We start from the raw sequence: 20,707 nt of genomic DNA on the forward strand, positions 1-20,707 counted from the left end.
CGGCAGGCGGACTCTCAAGCACTGCGCCACCAGGGAAGCCCTCCCTTATAGGTTATTACAAAACATTGAGTATAGTTCCGTGTGCTGTACAGTAGGTCCTTGTTGGTTATCTATTTTATATATAGTAATGTGTACATGTTAATCAGTGATTATATTTTTGCCTCAAAGTGTACTTTGTCTGCTATTACATCAGCTTTCTTTTGGCTGATAGCTGCCATTATATCTTTTTTAAATTTCAAATTTCAAATTTATATTTTCTACATCCTTATATTTAAGTCTTGTGGCCTGTTACTGGCATATAGGTGGATTTAAAAAAAAAATCTAGTCTGACGATATCTTTTTTTTAATCACAGCGTTTATTCTGTTTACATTTAATATAATTACGGATATATTTGAGTTTAACTCTATCATTTTATTTTCATTCTTTCCATTTTGTTACTTTTTTTGGTTTTATTTTTGTTCGATTACTTTTTCTTATGGCATCTCTCTTCCTCTCATCATTAGCTTGTAATTTTTAAGTCTTTATTGTTGTTTTCATGGTTACCCAAGAGGCTGCACTATCCATCTTTGATTTATTAAGGTATGATGTAACGTAGTACTATTACCACTGCCTGGGCTGTAAAAGAACCTTCTACTTTAATACATTTAATAACCCCCTCCCCCAACTTAAGTGCTATTGTTGTGTGTTTTAATTTTATATGTATTATTTATGAGGGATTTTTATTGGCACTGTTTTTATAGAAGACATTCCTTACTGCATCTCTGAACTTTGTTTTCAAAGCATTCTTTCTGCCTGGAGAACATACTTTAGGTAGTATATTATACTTTGTGTGGATCTGCTCATGATAAATTCTCTCAGTTTTTGTATATTTGCAAAATATCTTTATTTTACCTTTTTTTTGAAGGACATTTTTGCTGGATATAGAATTCTAGGTTGACAGTTTCCTTTCAGTATATTAATAAAGATGTGTTATCTGGCTTCCATTGTTTCTCTTGAGATTTCAGCTGTCTGGCAGTGTTCTTGCATCTTTTTTTTGTTTTATTTCTGACTACTTTTAAGGTATTTTTTGCCTTTGGTTTTCATCAGTTTTTACTATTATGTGACTAGATATTGTTTTCTTTGTACTTATCTAGGTTAGAGTTTGTAGTGCTTTTAAAATCTGGAGCTTAATGTCTTTAATCAGTTTTGGAGAATTGTCAGCCATTATATCTTCAAATATTGCTTCTGCTTCTATTTTTTTGAGTCCTTTCATTCTGGGATTTCAATTACCTGTCTGCTGGATATCTTACCATATCCTACATATCATTTATGTTCTTTTCTGTATTTTTCATCTTTTCTTCCATATTTTATGGTACGCGGGCCTCTCACTGTTGTGGCCTCTCCTGTTGCGGAGCACAGGCTCCAGACGTGCAGGCTCAGTGGCCATGGCTCATGGGCCCAGCCGCTCTGCGGCATGTGGGATCTTCCCGGACCGGGGCCTGAACCCGTGTCCCCTGCATCGGCAGGTGGACCCTCAACCACTGCACCACCAGGGAATCCCTTTCCATATTTTAATTTGCATATTTTCTTCTCACTTATCTTCTGTTCACTAATTTGCTATTCAACCCATCCACTAGTTCTTAATTTCACTGATTGTGTTTTAGTCCTAAAACTTCCATTTAGGTGTTTCTTTCTACCATTTTCTGACAATCTCAGTATTGCTGCTTAATTTGTCAGTCATATTAAGCATAATGGTTTTTAAGCCTGCCTCTGATTGCCCCATTATCTGAATCCACAGTGGGTCTGATATCTGTATTCTTTTGTTTCTCTTGGTCTCCAGATGTTTGGTTTTGTTGTCCTCTCATATATCTGGGTATCTTTCATTGTGTCCAGGTGTGGTATATGAAAAATAATGGAGATAATTTGAAAATCTCAGTGATATTCCAAAGAGGATTTTTTTTTTGGCCTCTGGCAGTCAGCAAGTCTAGGAGCACTAGTAATTCCAGATCACTGTAAACGAACCAAGAGAATGAGGTGATTTAAAACAGGATTTATCTTCTGTGAGTAAGGGTCTGTTTCTAGAGTCATACTTACTCCAAACCCTTTGAGATCCCAGCTCATACCAGGCTTTATATTCTCCTTAGTAGGCTCTGAATGCTAATTTTTATGCTCCAGCACTATAAGTCTGTTAAAACCTCTGTTCCCCTTCTCAGACTCTCAGCTATGCTTTTGACATTGACAAAAGCTTTGAGCCCAAAATTGCCCTCAAATGCCAGACTCACCTCTCTGAGCTGACTTCCTTTTCTAGTTGTGACTCCAGAGTTCTTTATTACCTCAGTAGAATCTGATGTCTTAAAAATAATGAAAAAAAATTCTATTCATTTCATTTCAACATTTTAAGACATACTTACAGTAGGATTGGTCTCAAGCACCTGGTTTGTTTTCCTGGAAGTGGAACTTTGTTACGAGTATATTTTAATAATGACGATAAACTAGCATTTTACTGAGCACTTATGTGCCACGTATAGTTTCATGCATTTTTTCATTTAATCTTTATGGTACACATTGTAAAGTAAGTACTATTATTGTTCCCATTACTACAGATTAGGAAACTGAGATTTAAAGAGCCAGGGTGCACAGTTATGGTAAAATTAAATTTTGAACCTAAGGCTGTTGAACTCTAGAAAAAATAGTCTTAGCCAGTCAGTGCTGTATATAATAAAGTACATATGGCAACTAATAAATACATGATAATACTGAGTCTATGATTTATAATTTTGGGCGTATCTGTGTTTTTGACTAGGGATTCTAGTCTTTTTAATTTTATTATTGAGATTTTATATATTTTTATATTTATATTTATATATATTTATATTTAGCACAGAGTTTCTCAAACTGTCTCAGTTCACAGAGCCCTTAGTATCTTAATATTTTTCATGGAGCCCTTTGGCACCAATAAGCAAAACCTTAAGAGTGCTGCTTATTAAGTGAATAAGTATCTGTGATCTAGCCATTTTTTTTTGTGGTACACGGGCCTCTCACTGTTGTGGCCTCTCCCATTGCAGAGCACAGGCTCCGGACACGCAGGCCCAGCGGCCATGGCTTACGGGCCCAGCCGCTCCGCAGCATGTGGGATCTTCCCAGACCGGGGCACAAACCCGTGTCCCCTGCATCGGCAGGCGGACTCTCAACCACTGTGCCACCAGGGAAGCCCTGTGATCTAACAATTTAATAGCTATTTAAAAATACACATAAATGGAAAGAAAAAAGATATTTTCATTTTAAAATAATCACAGTTACTTATAGGATCTGAGCACCTGTTGGGCACTGCACAACTTCTCAAATCCTGGAATCATATTCGACACCACCAGCCTCATTTTCCTTTTCACATTAACTTTCACACAATATTCAACATATGTTGAGTACTCCTGAGTTTCCCTTAAATATTTAAGATGTCCCGTGGTGCAAGTTTGTGGCATTAGCATGTTTATCTTTAGAGGTTTTAAGTTTGAAAGAACCCCATAGCCCCCAGATTCTTTGGTCTCTCAGACAGTGTGCCTTCACATTCCAGATGAGAATTCAGGCATTACAGGTATTGATAAAGTGTTTGATCTAAATAGAATTTTGTAAAGGCAGTGAAATGTTAAAACATCTAAAAGAATACTTTTGAAAAGGATCTTTTGGTAATCTTAATAATAGCCTCCAATACATTTGTTTACATCCATCTGGGGATGATGAGCAAAGGAGTCTCTGGCTACTCAACCAGTTGCATGTATGTCAGGTAGGTGTCCATGAAGTACAAAAATGTACTTTTCCTCTTCCTCAAACTTTAAAAATTAAATCATTGACCTTTTATGGCACCACGAATTTGTTGAGAAATAGTGGAAAGAGGTTGTCACTGTGGCTATTTTTCTCATTCCCTATGCCTGGGGACATAGGTTTGGTCTACCAAGTCATAGAGGTGACAGGGATGATGGCAGTGTATATGTTGCATTCTTATCCTGAAAATCGATTAAGTAATATAGTCTATGGGGATGACATTGTCTTGTTAATATGGTGTTTTGGACTTGCTAGAGATCAGGCAAGTTAAAAAAGGAAAAATGCAAAAGTCAAATTTCCAGTTATGGCTGTACTTTGGATAAGTCACTCTATCTCTATAAAATGAAGGTTTTCTTATATGCCTCTTATATCATCTCTAAAGTTCCTCTTCAGTGCCAAAACACATTGATTCTGTTGTTTACCTAAAGCCTTTGCTATATTCTTTACACCAATAGGCCATTCCTTTACTGATAGAATTTATTTGAAAATTTGTAAATCTAATGTAAATAAGCTCCCTTCTTAATGACCATTTAAATCTTCCCTCAGGATTTATCCATGGAGCCATAATGTTTACTGACATGCCTTCCTGGATGTGGTCTTTAATTGGGAAGCACATCTTATAAGAGAATTATAGCCTCCAAATGGGATAATTCCTGTGGTTTAAAAGTTGCCACAAAGGAATTCACTGGCATTAGAAACTAAAACAGATTTATTCCTTAATACTTGTCCCCGAGGCTCTAAAATGTGACTGTAAACTCAGAACATTCCTAGAGTTACCCAGATTTATTTTTAGATTAATTGGTTATTCAGTATTTTCCTGGAAACCCATGAATTCATATCCTTTGGAAAGTACCTATGTACTGAGCCTTCAAGTTGATGTGAGAAGTAGAATGCCCTTTTCATTAAATATCTGGTGTGATACTATGCAAAGACTTGTAGCTGATTTTTCCAAATTGATGATTTGCTATTTCTTAGAACCTTTTAAATTAAAAACAGTTACTAACTTTTAAAGATTTAATGTAATCAATTTCATTGAGGTAGAAGAGTTAGGAAGGGCAGAAAAGTTTATTTTTAATTAGATGGATTGCCATGACTACTTTAAAACTGAGCTCTCACATATTTTTCTAAGGCATTTTTCACCTGTAATATCATTAGAATTTAGGTCTCTTTTGGTTTGTTAAAACTCTAATAGGAAAAGACAACCAGAAGAATTAAGAAACATTCTGCCTATAGGACTTCCTGACAAATAATATTATTAAATATTTTAGGTTATTTTATTTACTCTTGGAATCTTTATTCTAATAATTAAGAAATTCTAATAATTAAGAAAGAAATAATCTTTATTCTAATAATTAAGAAAGCCTTTCATGTACATAATTGAACTTACATAGTTAAATAGTTATATATTGTTAAATTTTTACAGTTATACATTTTACAATATATAATCCAATATTAACTAGTTACACAAATAAAACCAAGTTTATGTTTAAGTTAAAAAATAAAATGTACAAATCTAGAAGTGTGACTAGAAAGCAGCTCATTAGGGTAAATATATCTGAGAGTTTTTGATGAGTTAAATATAATAATAAGAAGAAATAGTTCCACACTTATTTGTTTTTGTTTGTTTTGACTTCCTCCTGCACATGACCTTTTGAGAAGAATGTTGACTAGCCTAGATGCTATTAGAGGGCTGCAAAATGTGTTTTTGCCTCCTGTACTCCCACCCGCAAAGCTTCACTAAAGCCATTCCCCCAAAAATATTAAAGGAAGAAAAAAAGAAAATCAGCAAAGTTTGTTAAAACCTACAAGTCAATATGTCAAAGCTTGATTTGTGGCAGAAACTAAGTAAATGCTATCAACTGTCTTTGGCATAATTGGACAGTTATTAGGGAGACAAAAGTAGTATCATATAATAGCTAAGTCGAAGCTCTGTGTCTGCCCTGTGGAAGAAACTTCAAGACAAGTCCTCTAGCCTGTCCCGTATAGGAACTCTGGAGTAGCCACTTTCTAGAATCATTATCATATGATAATGAATTAAAGGAACTCAAGTTATTTGCAATGAAGAAAAAGGGGAAAAGACAAATGTGATAGCGGTCTTCAAAAATCCTTTAGGGGGGGCTTCCCTGGTGGCGCAGTGATTAAGAACCTTCCTGCCAATGCAGGGGACACGAGTTTGATCCCTGGTCCGGGAAGATCCCACATGCCGCGGAGCAACTAAGCCCATGCACCACAACTACTGAGCTTGCGCTCCAGAGCCCGCGAGCCACAACTCCTGAAGCCCGGGCCCCTAGAGCCCATGCTCTGCAACAAGAGAAGCCACCACAATGAGAAGCCCACGCACCGCAACGAAGAGTAGCGCACGCTCACCGCAGCTGGAGAAAGCCTGCGTGTAGCAACAAAGACCCAATGCAGCCAAAAATAAATAAATTAAATAAATAAATTTTTAAAAAAATCCTTTAGGGCTATCATGTATAAGAGCAGTAATTGAAAAGGGCAGAAGTTTCAGAGAGATACAATTTGGCTTATCACAAAGAACTACCTAATGGTCATGTATGTCCGTGGAAGTACTCAAATATAGGTTAGAATGGTGTATGATGTATTTCATCTGGAGGAAGTGGAGAGGCAATGACCTAAGATTAATTCTGACTTTAAGATTCTATCTGAGATCTTCCTCCAGTAATACTGCATAAGCTGCTTTAAGGATTGGCAAAGTAATATTTTTCAAAAATTTTTACCCTTACATTTTCTGTGGGTTACCCTGCAGGGACGTGGCATAACTAGTGAAGTGGGTTCAGTTCCAGGCTTCTCTGCTTCCTCAGCTAGATGCCCCTGAACAGTGAGCAATATGCATACCCTGAACCACCATATACACAGCATCTCTGATTATTTGGTGGTCAGTGTTCTGAGGACATTTCTCTATAGACTGATTTCAGGTGTATTGTGATCTTTTTACATGTCTGTGATTGGTTGTCTACTTGTTGGCATAATTAAAAAAATAAACATAACTAAGTACTGTTGCTCGAAGACTTGTTTCCTCTGAATGAAGTTAGAGTTTCTTTTAACAAAAATTCTATAATTTGCTTGATTTCAGATAACTGGAAGATTTAATTTTCAAGAACTCTGATACTATTCAGTTACTAATCAGCCAGAAAATATTAATTGATCCACCATGTTTGATTATAATATTTCTAATACCAATTATAGTATTAATATTAGAGGGGACTTTCCTCCCTTTCATATATATATGTGGGGGGGTTATGAGTATATGAATATATATATATTTTGAGATCTACAGCTTCACTGAGTAAAATTGATGTAAAACTGCTCATATTTACTATATACAATTTGATGAGTTTGGGCATATGCATACATCTGTAATACCATCACCAAAATCAAGGTGTTAAACATATCCATCACCTTCAAAAGTTTGTTTGTGTTCCTTTGTTAGTAAGAACACTTAACGTGAGACCTACTTACTCCCAACAAATTAAAGCATAATACTATATCAATTTTAGGCACTGTGTTGTACAGCAGATCTGTAGAACTTACTCATCTTGTATGCCAGTTACTTTATAGAACAACTCCCCATTTCCTCTCCCCCATCACCTGGCAACCATTATTCTATTTTCTACTTCTGTAAGCTTGGCTATTTTAGATTTCCCATATAGTTGGAATTATGCAGTATTTGTGCTTCTGTGACTTAGCATAATGTCCTCCAGCTCCATCCATTTTGTCGCAGATAGTAAGGTTTTACTTCTCTTTAAGGGTGATTAGGGAATTCCCTGGTGGTCCAGTGCTTAGGACTCAGTACTTTCACTGCTGGGGCCCAGGTTCAATTCCTGGTCAGGGAACTAAGATCCTGTGTGGTGATGAGGCCAAAAATAAATAAATAAAAATAAAGGCTGATTAATAGTCCATTGTACATATATACCACATCTTCTTTATCTCTTCATCTGTCAGTGGACCTGTGGGTTGGAGTTGTTGAGTTTCATGTTGGCTGTTTTGAATAATGCTTCAATGAATATGGGACAGCAGATATTTCTTTGATATCCTAATTTCAGTTCTTTTGGATATATACCCAGAAGTTGGATTGCTGCATGTTATGTTAGTTCTATTTTAATTTTTTAAAGGAACTGCCATATTGTTTTACACAGCGGCTGTACGATTTTACATTCCCACCAACAGTGTAAGAGGGTTCCGATTTCTCTGCAATGTTGACAGCATTTATTGTCTTCTGATTTTTTTCAATAATAGCCATCCTAAAAGGCACCAGATATTTCCCTGTAGTTTCGATTTGTATTTCCTTGATGATTAGTGATTGCTGAGCACCTTTTCATACACCTATTGACTATTTGTATATCTTCTTTGGAAAAATGTCTATTCAAATCCTTTGTCCATTTTTTAATCGGCTTATTTAGGTGTTTTTGTTTGTTTGGTTGGTGGCTTTGTTTTTGTTTGGGTTTTTTTTTTTTTGCTGTTAAGTTGTGGGAGTTTTCTTATTTATTTTGGAAGTTAACCCCTTATCAGATATATGGCTTACAGATACTTTCTCCCATTCTGTAGGTTGCCTTTTCACTCTGTTGTTTGTTTCTTTTGCTCTGCAGAAGCTTTTTAATTTAATATAGTCCCACTTCCCTATTTTTGCTTTTGTTGCCTGTGCTTTTGATGTCATATCCATGAAATCACTGCTGATACCACTATCATGAACCTTTTCCCTTATGTTTTCTTCTAGTTTTATAGTTTCAGGTCTTATGTTTAAGTCTTTAATCCATTTTGAATTGATTTTTGTGTACAGTATAAGATAGGAGTTCAATTTAATTCTTTTGCATGTGGATATTTAGTTTTCCCTATACCATTTGTTTTTTGTTTTAATATTTGTTTTATTTATTTATTTTCTTTATTTTTTTGGCTGTGTCAGGTCTTAGTTGTGGCATGCGGGATCTTCGTTGAGGCATGTGGGATCTTTTGTTGTGGCGCATGGTCTCTTCATTTTGGTGCTCGGGCTTCTCTCTAGTTGTGGCACGCGGGCTTCAGGGTGCATGGGCTCTGTAGTTGTGGTACATGGGCTCTGTAGTTTGCAGCACATGGGCTCTCTCGTTGAGGCGTGTGAGCTCAGTAGTTGTGGCATGCGAGTTTAGTTGCCCCACGGCATGTGGGATCTTAGTTCCCTGACCAGGGATCAAATCTGTGTCCCCTGTACTGGAAGGCAGATTCTTTACCACTGGACCACCAGGGAAGTCCCCCCTACACCATTTGCTGAGGGAACTATTCTTTCCCAATTGTGTATTCTTAGCACCCTTGTTGAAGATCAATTGACATTATATAGGTTAGTTTATTTCTGGGCTCTCTGTTCTATTCCAGTGGTCTGTATTTCTGCCTTTATGTTAGTACCGTACTGTTTTAATTACTCTATTTTTGTAATATATTTTGAAATCAGGACATGTGATGCCTCCAGCTTTGGTTTTTTTCCTTAAGATTGCTTTATTTGGGGTCTCTGGTTTTAATTAGTATTAGTTTTTCTATTTCTATAAGAAGTGCCATTGGGATTTTTATGGGAATAACATTGAATCTGTAGATCACTTCAGGTAGTTATGTACATTTAACAATATTAAGTCTTTGGGATATGTTTCCATTTATTTGTGTCTTTAATTTCTTTCAGCAATGTATTGTAGCTTTAATGTACAAGTCCTTCACCTCCTTGGTTAAGCTTATTTCTAAATATTTTATTCTTTATGAAGCTAAATGGAATGGTTATCTTAATTTCCTTTTCAATTAGTACATTGTTAGTGTATAGAAATGTAACTGACTTTTATATCTTGATTTTGTATCCTGCAACTTTACTGAATTCGTATATTCTGACAGGATTTTTTGTGGAATCCTTAGGGCTTGCTATATATAAAATCATGTCATCTGCAAACAGATTACTAGTTCCTTTCCAATTTGTATGACTTTTATTTCTTTTTCTTGCCTAATTGCTCTGGCTAAGACTTCCAGTACCACGCTGAATAAAAGTGGTAAGAGTGGGTGTCTTTATTTTGTTCCTAACCATAGAGGAACAAAAAACCAAGTTTTTCACTAATGAGTATAATTAGCTGTGGGCTTGTCATATATGGCCTTTATTATACTGAAGTACATTCCCTCTTTGTCTAGTTTATTGTTTTTATCATGAAAGGGTGTTGAGTTTTATTAAATGCTTTTCTGCATCTATTGAGATGGTCATGTGATTTTTATTCTTCATTCTGTTAATGTGGTGTATCACACTTCTTGATTTGTATATGTTGAACCATCCTTGTATCCCATGGAATAATCCCACTTTATCGTGGTGTATGATATTTTTTAGTGTGCTGTTGAATTTGATTTGCTAGTACTTTGTTGAGAATTGTTGCTTCTATTTTTATCCAGGGATATTGTTCTGTAGTTTTCTTGTGATGTCTTTGTGGCTTTGAACAGGGTAATATTGGCCTTGTAAAATGAGTTTGGAAGTGTTCCCTCCTCTTCAGTTTTTTTTTTAGAAGAAGTTGAGAAGGATTAGCATTAATTCTTCTTTAAATGTTTGATAGAATTCACCAATGAAGGCATCTAGTCCTGGACTTTTCTTTGTTGAGAAGGGTTTAATTACTGAGATTCAGCCTCCTTACTCACTATTGGTCTGTTCAGATCTTTTATTTTTTCATGATTCAGGCTTGGTAGGTTGTATGTTTCTAGGAATTTCTTCTAGATTATCAAATTTATTGGCATATACTTGTTCATAGTAGTCTCTTATGATCCTTTTATTTCTGTGTTATCAGCTATAATGTCTCTTTCATTTCTAATTTTGTTTGTTTAAATCTTTTTTTAGTTTAGGTTTAGTAAGGTTTGTCAATTTTATCTTTTCAAAAAATACTCTTAGTTTCATTGATCTCTTTTATTGTTTTTGTAATGTTTATTTATTTCTGCTCTAATCTTTATTATTTCCTTTTTTTCTGCTAATTTTGGGCTTAGGTTGTTTTTCTTTTTGTGTTTCCTTGAGGTGTAATGCTATGTTATTTGAGATCTTTCTTTTTTTTTAATGTAGGCATTTGTTGCTATAAAATTCCCTCTTACAACTGCTTTTGCTGTAACCAATAGGTTTTGATATGTTTTATTTTTATTTTCATTTGTCTTAAGATACTTTTTGATTTCCCTTTTTGAATTCTTCTTTGGTTGTTCAGGAGTGTGTTGTTTAATTTCCACATATTTGTGAATTTTCCAGTTTTCCTCCTGTTATTGATTTCTAGTTTTATACCATTGTGGATAGAAACAATACTTGATATGATTTAAATCTTTTTAAAATTAGTTAAGGCCTTTTTTGTGGCCCAGCATCTGATGTCTCTTGGAGAATGTTCCATGTGCATTTGAGAAGAATGCATATTCTGATGCTGTTGGATGGAATGTTGTATATATGTCTGTTAGGTCTAGTTGATCTATAGTGTTATTCATGTCTCCTCTTTATTGCTTTTCTTACTGAATGATCTATCCATTGATGAAAGTGAGGTCTTGAAGTCCCTTTTTATTATTGTGCTGTTGTCTATTTCTCTCTTCAGCTCTATTAATATTTGCTTTATATATTTTTGCTCCAATGTTGAATGCATATATGTTTACAATTGTGTATACTATTGATGAATTGACCCATTTATCCCTGTTTAGTGACCTTCTTTGTTTCCTGTGACTGATTTTAACTGAAAGTCTATTTTGTCTGGTATAAGTATTGCCACCTCTGCTCTATTTTGGTTACCATTAGCAAAATATCTTTTTCCATCACTTTGATTTCAGCACATGTGTGTTCTTAAAGTGAGTCTCTTGTAGGTAGCATATTGTTAGCTCTTTTGTTTGTTTTATCCACTCCACCACTCTTTTTTTTTTTTTCTTGGTGGTACGTGGGCCTCTCACTGTTGTGGCCTCTCCCGTTGCGGAGCACAGGCTCCGGACACGCAGGCCCAGTGGCCATGGCTCACGGGCCCAGCCGCTCCGCAGCATGTGGGATCTTCCCGTACCGGGTCATGAACTCGTGTCCCCTGCATCGGCAGGTGGACTCTCAACCACTGCACCACCAGGGAAGCCCCACTCTTTGTCTTTTAATTGAGGTGTTTAATCCATTTATATTTAAAGTAATTACTGATAAAGACTGTTGCTGTTTTTTTAATGGTTTTCTAGCTCTTTTGTCATTCCTTTCTTCCTCTCTTTCTGTCTTCCTTTGTCATTTGTTGATATTTTGGAGTGGTATGCTTTGATTTCTTTGTCTTTATTTTTGTGTGTCTATAGAAGTTTCTTCCTTATGGATTTTTCAGTTCAGTTATTCTACACTTCAGCTTCAGAATCTGTTGGGTATTTTTTAATGGTTTCTCTCTTTGTTTATATTCTCATTTTGTTCAAGTATCATTTTCCTGATTTCATCTATTTATCTGTGTTTTCTTGTACCTCACTGAGCTTCTTTAAGATGATTATTTTTATTTTTTTTGTCAGGCCATTCATAGATCTCCATTTCTTTACAGTATGTTATTGAAGATTTATTTTGTTCCTTTGGCAGTGTCATATTTCCCTGATTCTTTGTATTTCTTATAAGCTTTGAATTTGGTGTCTATACATTTGAAGAAACAGCCACTTCTTCCAGTCTTTATGGATTGGCATTGGCTGAGAAAGACTTGCACCAATCAGCCCAACTAGAAATCTTCTGGGAGTCTCTAAAATCTTTTTATGGATGTGCATGTTCCACTCTTTTCCCTCCCTCCTAGGGGAGAATTCTCAGGATTCTATACTTTCTCCCAATCCCTCAGAGCTATTCTAAGTACTGAGAGCCACCCACCCCTTTTCCCTAGGGCAGTGCACTGAGATGCCAGGATGTTAGGTGCAAGCTCCACTTCTCTCCCCATTCCTTCCCTCCTAAAGAAGAAGTCTCAGGATTGTGTGCCTTCTTCCAGTCCCACAGAGCCAAGTCACCTGCTAATATCCATGCCAGCTGCTGAGAGCCTCATGGACTGCTGAGATCCTTCCTGGCTGCTGCAGTCTACACCAGTTGCAGGGGCCCATGCCAGATGCTGCCATCCATGCCGGCAGCTGCAGTCCACACAGGCCACTGCTGAGAGCCACCTACCCCTCTTCCTTGTCCTTAGCTGTCTTGAGGCATTCAAACTATGGTGGATCTCTCAGTACTATGGGTGGGGTGAAACAGGAGTAGTTCTCTTGGGCAGCATCCTGAAGGTCTAGAGATGCTGGATTCACCCTTGGCCCTCTCCCATGTGATAGAAATTACATACTAAAGTGATTTTTTTCTGCACTGACCTGTGCTGATTTGGGGATCAGGGGAGACACAAGTACAGTGAAACTGCCCTTCTTAACCATTTCAGTGTAGTTTGTTCTTATTTTGTACTCTTACAGGGTGCTGCATCTTCTCAACTGCATTCTGGGGCTCTCATCAAGGTATTCTGGTCTGCATATAGTTTTTAGGTCAGTATTTCTGTGTGGGGACAAGGACTGGGACTTCCTATTCCCTCCATACTGCTGGCGTCACTCTGCATATTATTGTTTAACTGTTGGAAACTTGACAAAACTATAAAGTTAGGTACCTAGCCTCTGAAGAGATATTTACCTCATCTTGTTCCTCTGCTAGACAAGTAATGTATCATTTAAATGGAAGGGTTTATTATTAATGTATTGCCCGTTTATGGGATGTCTTTTTTCTTATCAAAGTTTTAAACATTTTTAAGTCATTATAGTTTTATCTTAAAGTAAGATTTGAAACTAGCAGACTTAACAGTGATATAATTGAAATTATATCTGAAGTCTCAGACTTCAGGTTTTTCTAAACCACTTTACACTGCCATGATTATTACCATAACAAGCTTTAATTTGGTGTCACTTTGAATTTAGGCCATGATGTCAAACTGTGCTAAAAGAAATTCTCTAGTGACTAGAACTATTCAGTAACAGCTGTTGCTCTACCTGTGAGAGGCTTAAAAAAAAACCTGTCTGCAAAAAGCAGTCTGATATGCCTTTTAAATTATTACTGTATTAGTTGCCACTTATATATGTAGAGGTTGACTTTAGTTGTGGATATTTTGTAAGGATACTGCTGATTTAATTCTGTGGAACAAAGTAGATTTAGCATGACTGTACCAGCAGTGGAGGTTCTCAGCATTGGAGAGCAATCAGATGTTTAGAGAAAATCATCAGTCTAACTGTGTACTTTATTTTGTTTTGTAACATCGTGGAGTCATGGAGGATTACTTCTAGGATATAAGTGTATCTCCCATGTAAATAATTTTTAAGAGTTTAACTAAAAGTAGTTATTCCCCCACTCCTCAGTCACCTTTGTTAAGCTGTTTCACTAAACAAAAGATAGCTAAATTTAATGGTTAGACTAAGACACAGGATACAAAGAGACAGCACAAGGGAATTTGGGGGTGATAAAGCTGTCTGTATCTTGATTGTGGTGGTGGTTACACTGTGCTTTCGTCAGAATGCACAGAAATTTACACCAGAAAAGAGTGAATTTTACTGTATGTAATTTCAAAAGAAAAATTAAAAATACAGAAATCCTTTCTTTCCTCGGAAAATTTATTTGATATTATTAAAGATACTTTTTTTTTTTTTGTCATGTATGTACGTGGTGTATCTTGGTGCTCTTCTGCCTTTCTTTTATTCTAAGACCTAGATTAGTAACACCTGGCTGGAATTCTCAGACATACTCTCTGATTCAGAAGAGCCTCAGAAGACTTTGATATTTGGGCAAGACTTTGGAAGATCTAGCCTCTCTCCCTCCCTTTTTTCTGTCCTTCTTTCTTTCCTTCCTTCTTTCACTCCTTCCTTCCTCCCATATTTTTCTGTATACCTTTGTTTATGGTATTTTCACACATATGTTTCTATTTCTAACATAGACTCTTCTACAAGCTAGATTTCTTAAGACCATCTATGGAGGACAAATACCCAACTTCAAATATTGGCTTGTTATTCATAGAGAAAAATTTGTTTGTCATGTATGCACAAAGGAAAATTTTTAAATGTTGTATTTTTTTAAATATAAAAATATATGCATCCTAATGACTCTGTTTTTAAAACTTGCTTTATATTATTTTAATAATGCTAGTAATGTTTGTATGTAGACAACTGCGTTGTTTCCTCTCTTCTTCCTTTGGAATAATAGTACACATTTTCAGAATAAACTATGGGACAGAGTAAAATTACCTTACTCTCATAAGGATTCAATTTATAATCTGAGCCTTATATGCATACTGCATTAACAGTATAAAAAGCTATTTAGCACCGTTATTTATCAGAGTCTAAATAGACTAGTAAATTGAATGAAGATATATTATTCACAGCCTGTCTTTAACAAATAAATAGTCCTAGATTTTATCTTTGTATAATTTTTTTTCAGTAGCTGTACACATGTATTCAGTAATCAGGAATTTTCGTTTTTGTTATGGTTCTCCTTGAGCCTGATATTTTCTTCTTTGAGTTTTTACTACTGAATGATTGATGAAATGAAAGTATTATTCCGAGTTGAGTATTTTTTAAGAATGAAGGTTAAGATATACGAACATACAACCTTCCTTTTTAGCCAGATTAAGAAATAAATTGAATATATTGGCTGGAAACATTTATTTTTCTGAATGTGTAAGATACTCCAAATTTAAGGTTTACTAGCCTAAATTTACGTAATCACTTTACTAAGATTTCCCATGAAATGGATATTTCAGTCATCAAATCCTTTTAGTGCATCTCCTCTGAGGTAAGCACTGTTATAGGTGCTGAAGACTCCAAAGTGAAGTATATGGTTGGTTCTTTCTCAGTGAGTTTCTGTGATGTGAGGAAATGAGTTTATCACAGCTTTGAAAAATTTACTGTGTTCTACATATGTAAAAAAATTTTTTTAAATAGTTGCTATCACAGGATGATAATCAACAGACATTAACTTGTGGTAAAGTGACTTTGTCTAGATTTTTTTAAGATAGGCTAATTTCAGATACTGTGCTCCATTATTGGACTGTTTGAAAAAAACAGTCCCAACTTTTTAATTTAGAAATATATTCCTAAAAGAAACTGAAGATGGTAATAAGCTGCTCTTATTATATGGTAAAGAATCATTAATCATTGCAAATGGAAAGGGATATTGAGAGGAACAGATACACAAGAATACTGTACATAATACTTTATCATCTTGCAAAGTTCACTTTTTTGATTGGAGTAGGGGTGGGAATCATAGGAATTGGTTCTTTTCAGGTACCATGGTATTGCTTTTGAAATTTCAAGTAGACAGGGAACACAAAAGTGTAAGTATATAAAGTTTTGCTTCTTTGGCAGCAACTAGCAAGATGTTTCTAGAACTAATTTCCATGATAGGGATATATGTGTGTGGAGAGAGAGTGGGAGAGGAACTCTAAACTAAGAGAGCAGAACTATTTTCAAGCACCAGAGCATCCCTTTGAATACAGTTAATGAACCAAATTGAAGTATTATTTCATCACTTCTAAGATGCACTTTTTTTTTTAAACATTTTAACATCCCTGTAATTAGAATACATCTTACAGTTGATAGTTGTGCAACCAGTGTTGGCCAAACAGCAGTCATCATAATTGTCCTTGTAAGAATTTTGTAAGGTGATGTTTGTCATTAGAAGGAGCAGGAAACCAGGAGAGAGCTTTTGAATATCAAAGCTTGTAAAATGACTGGCTCATTCTTTAGTCCAGCTTTCTCTTGATTTCTCATAATTCATAGCCTTATTTTACATGAGACTTTGACATTCTAAGATGCTGATTACAACTCTAACTCTGCCTGTCTTTTACTAGAGAATCAATCACTGTCTGTATGAGTATGAGTTAACTTGGTCTTGAGAGAATCTGGTTGGGGTAGGCTGCGTTGGGTCAGATATTTCCTTTGAGCCAATAAGCTGTATATAGTCCTCAGGGATGACAATCCCAGGAAAAAAATTTTCTGAAAGTGGTTAAGGGTAGAATAGGCAATGAAAAATGTTTACTATACCATTTTAAGAAAAAGGAATTTTATTATAAGGACTCATGAAGTGGATAAAGAACTGCAACTAGACAACTATTAGGTAGCAAGGCAGCTCTAGGTTCTAGCTTCTTTCTCTCTCTCATCACCCAGCCATTTCAGGCAGGCACTGTCCTGGCAAGTGTGTTCTCTACACACACATCCCCCCTTCTTTTGCATGCACACAATCATTCACACTCTACTTGTCTCTGAGTATTGGCTCTTCCTTTTGCTGCTGATTAGCCAGTTTTCTCTTGTTTATGTCTGAGAATATTCGGTCTGACTGGCTAAACAAATTACCATTACTTTTTCTAAGCAGAGCTCTTCAAGCCTACCTGCCTCACAGATCACTGATTAGCCTAGAGATTGGCCACCCCTGAGACACTAACTACTCATTGATAATAATAGATCAGTGGTACATCCGCAATTGAGAGTTGTGGCAATATGAATGAGAGGGAAGCTAGTGGGACTAATTCATGAGGATTTTCTTAATAAGTACACTGTTCTTTTAAAAAGCTGTTACCTTACATTCTCAGATCGACCACTTTTGGAAAAACTTGGGCCTTTAGAAAAGAAGAAAGGGAGGGGAGGGAAGGAGCAAGGGAATATTTCATGGAAGATTTAGAAGCCAGCAAGGAGCGAGGTGTTTTTCTGTTACTTCTTGTGTAATCAACTAAGGTAATTTAAGTGACATTCTTAGTTTAAGTAAGCAGCATAAATAAGACTTGAAGTTAGGCCTGTTTATCTGTCTGTCCCCAAAGCCCGTGATTTTTTTCCCCAAACACACCACAGTGTTGTTACTTTGATTATACATTAGTGATATTTCTTGCCTTGTGTTCTTTAAATGGATACGTGTTCAATACATGAAATGAGATGGTCTTGAGAATAGAAGGCATGCATGACCTATTTTTGCATATTATCTGTGTATACAATAGTTTCCCAGTTTTTTATTTTATTATTTTAAATGTTATTTTTACCTACTACATGATAGAATATTGCCTTATAGTAAAATCTTGAACAGTATCCAGGACTAGCTGAAATTTGGGAAGATCATGTTTTTCAACCTGTGTTCATAATCAAATAACTTAGTATTGAATATTTCTCATTGTCTGATTATGGTGTTTTTCCCCCACTCTTTATATTAATGAATAACTTAGATACAATAAAATTCTCCCTTTTTGGTGTATAGTCCTGTGAGTTTTGATGAACACAAAGCCATGCAGCCACCACTGCAGTGGAGATATAGAATAATTCCATCACCTAAGAAAATTACCCCCTAGTCCTTCATAGTTAGCACCTCCCCCCCATTCCCAGCCACTGGTGACCACTGATCTGTTTTCTGCCCCTGTAGTTTTGCCTGTCTAGAATGTCATATAAATGGAATCATACAACATGTAGTCTTTTGAGTCTGGCTTCAATCCCTTAGCATAATATATTTGAGATTAATCCATCATGTTGCATGAATCAGTAGTTTGTCCTTCATATTGTTGAGTAGTATTCCACTGTATGAATATACCACAGTTTGTTTATTCATTCCTTACTTGAGAGACTTTTGAGTTGTTCCGGTTTGGGGCAGTTATGAATTAGCCAATATAAACATAGGATTGTGGTGTTTTTTTTCTTTCCTCATTTGGGTACATACCTAGGAATGGGATTGTTGTGTTGTATGATGCTATGTTTCACTTTACAAGAAACTTTCAAACTGTTTTCCGAAGCATCTGTACCATTTTACATTCCCACCACCAATGTATGAGAGTTCTAGTTGCTCTGTGTTTTCACCAGCACTTGTTATTGTCAGGTTTTGTGGGGATTTTTGTTTCTGTTTTTAGCCATTCTAAGTATGTACTGTTTCCTGATTGTGGTTTTGTTAGCATTTTACTTTTGAATAACGATGCTGAATACCTTTTCACGTGCTTATTTGTCATCCCTATATCTTTGGTGGGTGTCTATTAAGATCTTTTACTGATTTTTAAAATTGCGTTGTTAAGTTTTGAGAGTTCTTTATATTCAGAATACAAATACAAAATATTTTATCAGAAATGTGATTTGCATATATTTTCTCCCTGCTGTGGCTTGTTCTTAATAGTATCCTTCCAAGAGCAGTTCTTACTTTTGATGAAGTCTAATTTATCAATTTTTACTTTTGGTGATATATTAAGGGAATCTTTGTTTAGACCAAGATTCCACAGATAGACTCGTCTTTCTCCATTGAACTGCATTTCATCTTGGTTAAAATCATAGTATGCGTGGATCCTCTATCCTCTCTCCATGGCCTTGTTATCTTCTTTGCTGTGCTTTATATAAGTCTTGAAATTAGGTAGGGTGAGACTTCCAATTTTGTTCTTCATTTTCCAAATTGTTTTGGCTATCCTAATTCTTTTTTATTTTTATATAAATTTTGGAATCAGCTTTTGATTTCTGCAAAGCAATCCTGTTGGGATGTTGATTGGAACTGTGTTGAGTCCATAGATAGTTTGAGGAGACCTGAAATGGTAACAATATTGAGTCTTCCCATTCTTGAACACTACACATTTCTCCATTTAAGTCTTCTTTAATTTCTTTTATTAGTGATTTGTAGCTTTCAGCACACATATTTTTGGATTTATAGCAGAATATTTTTATGATTTTTGTGGTATAATAAATGGCACTTTTAAAATTTCAGTATCTAAATGTTCATATCCTATATATAGTGTATTGATTTTCTACCTTGTTAAGATACTAAATTTTAGTTTTAGTATCTGTTTTATGGCTTCTTTCGGAGTTTGTATATAAGCAATGATATCTATTTAGGATTTCCAAAAAAGATGTATTTGGTTTAATTCATGATATCCTTAGGACATGGGATGGTTGTTCTTACATACATACCATATGATTAGATGATTTTAATGATATGTTTTTCTTTTTTCACCTTGGTTGTTTTTAGTGTCGATTATTTAGTACAGGGAAGCAATTTAATCAGTTATCTCTTATAAAATGCCATATTGTATAGTTAGGATATACGTTTACATGAAAAATGACGTATAGGAAAGTGAATGTTTCTTATAGTCCTCTCTATTAATGGGATTTGAAAGAATGTGTATATTACTTGCTATAGACAGCTAAGATAAATTTAAAAAAATGGAAAATACCTTCTTGCTAGAATTGTACTTCTTTTTGTACTGTTTAGTCATCATTGTTATATAAGTTAAAAAGGTCTAAGCATTTTAATCATGTTCAAGGCTGCCTTCATATTTCATGTGATTTTAAAAAAAGAAGTTGTGACATTGCTTTAGTGAGTTCACAAGACCTTAAAAATGAATCTTTAATTTGAGCAGATTATGATGAATGAGAGGCATTTACAGTGTACAATTGCTATCTAGATGCAATTCCACTCTGTAGTGCTTTATTGATTTCTTTCCTTCTGCACTGCTACAACTCAGTATTTCTTCTCAGTAATATGTCATTGAAAACAAAATGCAGTTGATTTTAGATAGTTTTTTTCCCCTCAATCTAAAAAATTTTCTTACATTTAGTATTTAATAGAAGAGTTTTATCTAATAATTTGGCTTGCCTGTTTATTTATTTGACAATGTTTGTTTCTGGACTTATTTCCTAAGGCTACTGGTTTGGACTAGAAGTTAGTAAGTAGAATTTTTTTTTTTCAGTATTAACAAATGGAAAAGCACTGACTATTTTTTTTTCAGATACTGCATTGCCATCATTCACTGCTTTGAATAAAAAGACAAGATTTTTAAAGATACTTACAGCCACATTTTAGAGATAATACTCATTGTTTTCTAGGTTTTAAGAGACTATTAGCAGTACTTTGCTTCCTTTTTCTATTCTCAGTTTCTTCAACTTTTATTTTCCAGTGTCATAAGATGTTCCCATAATAAAGCAGAAAAGAAACATTCTTAGGGAAAG

The 20,707-nt window shown here is 35.3% G+C and overlaps 1 protein-coding gene and 1 non-coding gene across 7 annotated transcripts in view; both read left to right on the forward strand.

Annotated features, from left to right (window-relative positions):
- SSBP2 (single stranded DNA binding protein 2) overlaps window positions 1–20,707 on the forward strand; it is a 308,775-nt gene that overhangs the window by 148,336 nt on the left and 139,732 nt on the right. The gene's annotated exons all lie outside the window — the stretch shown is intronic.
- TRNAE-UUC (transfer RNA glutamic acid (anticodon UUC)) lies at window positions 7,579–7,650 on the forward strand. Its single transcript has one exon. It is a non-coding gene; the product is annotated as a tRNA-Glu (tRNA).

Source organism: Lipotes vexillifer, unplaced genomic scaffold (assembly GCF_000442215.2).
Source record: "Lipotes vexillifer unplaced genomic scaffold, Lipotes_vexillifer_v1.1 scaffold740, whole genome shotgun sequence".
Taxonomy (NCBI): Eukaryota; Metazoa; Chordata; class Mammalia; order Artiodactyla; family Lipotidae; genus Lipotes; species Lipotes vexillifer.